The sequence below is a fragment of the Ciconia boyciana genome, chromosome 1, assembly GCF_034638445.1.
Source record: "Ciconia boyciana chromosome 1, ASM3463844v1, whole genome shotgun sequence".
NCBI lineage: Eukaryota > Metazoa > Chordata > Aves > Ciconiiformes > Ciconiidae > Ciconia > Ciconia boyciana.
Window position 1 is genome coordinate 58,656,530 of NC_132934.1, and position 6,012 is coordinate 58,662,541.

Consider the following 6,012-nt stretch of genomic DNA (forward strand, 5'->3'; position numbering starts at 1 on the left):
TTCCTCCTGGCTCTGCCTCTACCTGTTCCCCCATCCCTCAAAGCATCCACCCAAGCAGAGGAGATTGAAGTCTGCAACATTTCAAAGTCACTTTCTCTTCCTCCTGTCCCAAACTGTGGTTCTGCCTCCCTTTCCCCCACCCGGCCCTGTGTGCACTCTCTCCAGAGGGTAAGCTCATTGCAGCAGCCCTGCTCATCAGCACAGCCAGTGTTTAGAAAATGCTACAGCTGAAGTTATCCTGTCGACAGGTCCCTTCATAGGAGGGCTGACATCACTGTGCCTGCCAACAGCCAAGCAGGGAAGGTGCCCCCCCCAGGCACCCCTTCCACCTCCCTCCCTGCTCCAGCCCTCCTCCCTCTGCCTCTTGGTATCTAGCACACCTCCTTGCTCTATTTAGCCTACCTACTGTGAGCTCTCTAGGAGTCTTGCATGTTCCCTGTTGCCTTTTTTTCAGCAGACCTCCCTTGAAGCACCTGCAGTGCAATTTATATTCCAGTGCTTCCCCCCCCAACACATTAGGAGCCTCCCTGCCACCCTTGTGTTTGCATCCTAGTGATGGTGGAGGGCAGTGATTGTGGGAGCTACATGGTAAAGATGCTGAACTCTGACTTCGTGTTGTCCCCAGAGAGCAAAAGAGGGAGCAGGAATGGCCACCCAGAGCTTCTGTTGCAGAGGACAAGGCTGAGTCAGAGGCTGGAAGTTAGAGAGGACTGGTGGCTGTGTTGGGAGCTGGATACCTAAATCACAGTGGGATTGTTTTGAAAGCCTCAGCCAAAACACCTCTGTAACTCTGAAGGGGGCATTTGATTTACAGACTTCTCCATGATCGCCTTATTTCCAAAGATTTTACATGGTAGTAACATGAAATTCCTGCTATTCCACATGTGGAGTTCACTTGTCACCCTGCATCCTCACCCCAACTCTCTGATACTTGAGAGAAGGGTATACTTGAAAAATGCCAAAGATGCAGAGAGTGTTATCATGATGCAAATTTGAGTAGGTGACTGTGTCACACATACTGGGGCACTGGAGGCTGAGGGGGGATGACGGATCCCATCGGCACACACCAAACCTGATGAACCACCATTAACTCAAAACGCATGCAAGTATCAAGCAGGGCTCCTAAACCTCTAGGCTCCCTGTGCTCCCACACTCCAAGGCTACTCTTATACAAGGGAACTTGCACCCACTCACTGCAGAAGTACAGCAATGCCAAAGGTGTGTTCAGCCACACAGGACATAGTTCTCTAAAGTAGGCATGCAGCTTTTCCAGCAGTTCTTGGGTGGGTTTACTTTGGCTCAGTCCTCAATTAAAGCTTGGCCTGTCTGCGATCCCTGTGTTCTTCCTGGCTGCCTGGGCTGAGATGTTCAGAGGGTGGCTATACTCATCCCATGGCTGGGGTGCCCCCAAGGAGATTGTCCCCCCAACCAACACATGCCCAGAAGAGGTGAGAAGAAAACTTAACACTTAACGGGTAAACTTGGTACTTAATGAGTCCTGCACCTGCAGGAAAAATGATGTGAAGAACAGAAGGGGATTTCTCTGGGGAACATCAAGAGGAAAAAATGCAGTGGGAACAAACTGGGAAAAATACAGTGCCTGTCAGGGGAATCTGAGAAGGTTGGGAATGGAAGGTAAAGGTGGAAGGCAGCCATTGAGGAGCAGTGGCAGAGCACGGGACAGGGTTCTGGGATTGCAAGGAAAGGAGGATGGGGCAGGGGGGAGGAGTGGAAGAGAGAGGGTCAAAGTAACAGTGGGGGTGAGGCAACTCACAGTTTTCATGCTTGGCACTGTGCAGACACAGGTAACAGGGTAGAGTCTGAATGCCAAAGGGTCTGATCCCAGAATGGAAGTAAAAAATGGATTTTCACAGTACTGTGGGATGTTCTGCCATTGTTTGGCACTTAGATCACCACAGGATAGGAAATAACACCAAACCAGGCAGATACCTTTAGAAACCCTTTCTGCTTTATGTCAGCAAACTAGGCTGGGAAGGGATGAAACCAGGGAGTCAAAGAAAGGTTCTGGGAAAGTGTTAGCCTGATCCCAGCAATGCAACCTCCAGCGCTGGCTGCAGCGAGCTCAGAGCCCTGCCTTGGAATGATCTCCCACGGTCTCCACCGTGCTGCCCCAGGAGTCCCCACTTCTCTCCTGGAGGAGAGAAGGTTATTTCCCTGGACTTCTCTTCATTCTTTTTAGAGGTGGCCTTTTCTGAGAACCGCTATACTCATTGCTCTTCTGGCCAAGTCCAGCTTGGCATCGAGCTTCTCCCACAACTTGATAGGCTGTTGTTGGCACCACTGACAACTGGGGAGGCACAACCCTTCACATATAATGCTCCGAACCTCCTTGTCCTTTCCCTTCTTTTGTCCTCTCCTGTTTGAAGAGTTTCCAAGCTGAGCGTTGCTGTTTCTGGTCTCCCTAAAGAGTGTCTCTGAACGTTTCAGGCAGTAACCTGGAGAGCACTTACTTTCTGATTAAAGAGATGAGGCTGCATTAGTGGAGAGAGGGAGCAGAATGTGAACGAGAGTGGGAGCCTGCCATCGGCAGAGTCCCCGTTCAGCGCTTTAGGCTGTCCCCTCTCTCAGTGCCATTCATCAATTTAACCCAATACGATGCTGTGGTTTTAAGTGACTCCAGCATTAGAAACTCTGTCAGGCGTGAGATTTATGGGGTGATGTACGACAAAGCTGCTTCCTCTGCCAAGTCACGCATTGTGCCCTTTTTCTTTTTTTCCCAATATTTGTGGAGCTAGAAAATTGGGTCCTCACTGGCTCCTCCAACTGGTTTGTGAGACCAGAGAAAGGACCAGCATTCCTGCACTGGACTGAAGGAAAAGAGGGAGGCTGCAGAGAAGGGATCAGCATGGGGCATGAGGGGGCTAGAAAACTCAGAGCAGACTCAGGATGGTCTTCAAGAGTAATCCAGAGCATTAGGTTTTCTGTGCTTGCTCTCAAGCCCTCCTCCCTGTTACCTGTACCTATCCACTTTATGCTGAGGCATCACAGCCCCTTTGAATCTCTTCAATAGGCTGAGAGCTATTACTGTTTTCCCCCTTATTCATAGCATGAGGGTCACCAGTGCTGTCAGGAGCCTGTTGGGAAGCTGAAACCAAGCAGTTTTCTGTGATAGCTGGCAACCTGCTTGGCTCTGGGGCTCCCAGAGTGGCGAAGACCAGGGATGCTGAAGAAAGCGTTGCAACAGCAGGGGATGACTGTAGTCCCCTCTCAGATTTCTTTGCCAAAAGATATCCAAAGGGCCAGTCCCAGCCACACTGGAAGCTCCAGCTTTCACAGTATCCTGACTGGGTGCTCAGTGGGGCCATGGAGGGAAGGTACTTGGGAAAAGGCAAGAAGGATGTGGTGGAGGTGGGGAGGAAGAGGAGGAGCAATGGAAGGTGGAAGGGAAGAGGGGCCCTGAGAAAAGAAGCAAGCATGAGAGAAGAGGAGTATGTATCAGTAGCGCATGAACCAAGAAGCGTGCAGCTCTCGAGTGCTTTGCTTTCCTGATGCTCTTCTGCTTAACTTCTGCTTAAGCACGCTGTGCTTGTCCCCTTAGATCCCATTTCTGTCAGATTTAGCAGCGGCCCTGTTAGCCTTACACTAGGTAACCAGTTTGTGGTGAAAACAAGAAGAGAGAAGCCCCCAACCACCCCTGGCAGAGCAGCTGTCACAATGGATTGGCTTCCAGACCCTTGCCAGCTGCCCCCAGCACCGGCTGTCTGCGCAAGTTAAGAGCCTTCTCCTGAGCTGTTGAGAACTGCCACAGCTAGCCTGTATCATTCACAGCATCCATGAGCACAGAGCTGCTGTCCGGACAACGTATGCCCTGCAGCTCCTTGGGCACTCAGCTGGTGCAGAAGGGAAGCAGCATATATTTGCACGCACGCATGCGCACACACACACTTAGCTGCACAACTGTGCAATGGCAGCCTGGGCTAGCACCTTGCAGGCACAAACCCAAGCTGCCACTTAGACTTCCACAGGCTCACACTGAGCAACTGGGCACACAGGGTGGGTGCATGTACACACACACACAGCCTAAGCACGTGGGCAATGAGAGGTCTGTATGTATAGGTGCACATGGCACGTGGGCACAAAGCAGTGTGCACACAGTGAACAAACATGCATAGGCAAATCACAAAGTGTCTTTCCCACCCCTCTCATCCAGTCACTGTAAGTACAGCTTGTTTTCTGTTGTATGACATTGGGTCTCCCCCTGCCACATCATGGTATTTCTCACCCACTCAACTGTATGAAATGGGCTGATTTGGCCTTCTCACACCAAAACCTCCTGCCATCTACGTATGCCTGTGCACATGGCTCCATTCCCCTTCCAGGCTCCTCGTCCCTGTCTTCTCACCTTCAGCCAGGTGTGTGTCCATGGATGCCAAGGCTTGGCTCCCCAGACCTGGAGTGAGGTTGTTTACTCCCTGTCAACCAAAAGCCCGATTCCTGAATTAATCTTAAAGAGTAAAAAATCCTTGTGTGCTCCACTCCTCTTCCCACCCCACACCCCTGCATCTGTCACCACCCCTCATGGGGTCTGGCTGCTGCTCTGGCCTTTGAAGACACTATTAACATTACAAAAAGGGCTGTCACTTCACACCAGCCAGGTGAAAAACAAAGTCACTGAGATTAGGAATTTGTTAGGGAAGCCGGGAGGAGGCAGCACCCATAGGGTGATGGAGAAGCAGTGGGCTGCCCTGGTCACCCTGCCTTTCTTCCCCTCTCCCCTCCTCTCCTGCCCTCCCTCTTCTTCCACTTGTCTCTCTACCCTCTCCTCTTTTCCCTCCTGGTCCGCTTGCCTCCCTGCCGATGTCCTGCCGTTGCACTACCTGCCACGGGCAGCATTGCTGCATGTTAATTAGGTCCTGCACAGTTCTGCGGATGAACACTGCTGTCAGCTGGAGCCTCCAGCCTCCCCCACTGCCACACACGCAGGCTCCTGCTTCCTCCCCATCCCCTGGTAAATAGAGCTGTCAGGAGATCATTTATCCATAATGGCCCTCTGTGATAATAAATTTTTATTTATGGGGGCATTGAGGAGGAAAAGGCGACAAAAATGAAGATGGCCCCATGGCGGTAGAAATACCAGCTGTATACTACATCAGGTGATGTCCGTGGGGAAGCCTGTTAGAAGGGGCATGAGAGTGAGGGTATGTGAAACACAGGGACGACCCAAGGGTTGATCTGCTGTGCCAAACCTCGACTGACTTTGCCAGGAAATGCATCCTTCTTCCCCCAGACGCACTCTCACAGCCTGCTGGTATCTTCCACAGTGATGGAGGAGGGAGATGACCATGCTCCACCAGAGGGAGGGAGCAGGGCTGGGAGGTGGGGGAAGAACTCCCAGTGTAAGTAGGAGGCAGGGAAAATTCTGGTTGTCACCAGATGAGAGGGGCATATGACGGGCTGTGCATGGGATCAAACATAAAAGGATCAAGACCCTTTCCTGGTATCTTGGTCACCCACTAACTTTGAGAGGGAGGTCCTGCTTCTCTCTGGTCTTTCAGCCTGGCAGCTGGTGAGGATACTCAGAAACAGGATGACATTGTGGTTCGTGTCTGGGGACCATAGGCGCAATAACACATGGCCAATACCATTTTTTGGGAAAAGGTTATCCAACATGGAGAAACAGCTCCGTGTCAGTGATTTGGGAGAAAGAAGAAACTGGGAAAAACAGATAGAGGAGACAATCACTTCCTGGAAATATGAGAAGGGATGCTGGAACTGGGGGCGAAGGAGGGAAGGAGGTCTCAAAGCATATCAACTAAAAGCGTGGGAGGCGGAGGGAGGGAAGCAGTGCCCTGCACATGAAATGAGGCTGTCTTTCTTCCCTCCTCTCTGGTTCTTGGCACCTGGGCCGAGCCTACCTGTTGCTGTGCAGTTCTATGATCTCTGGCTGCCCTGCCCTGCCCTGACATGGCGTGGCAGAGCTGGCAGTGACCCGCACCGGGCTTCCTGGGCTGTGGCCTTCCCTCCCTGCCCTGGCCTCAGCTGCAAACCTCC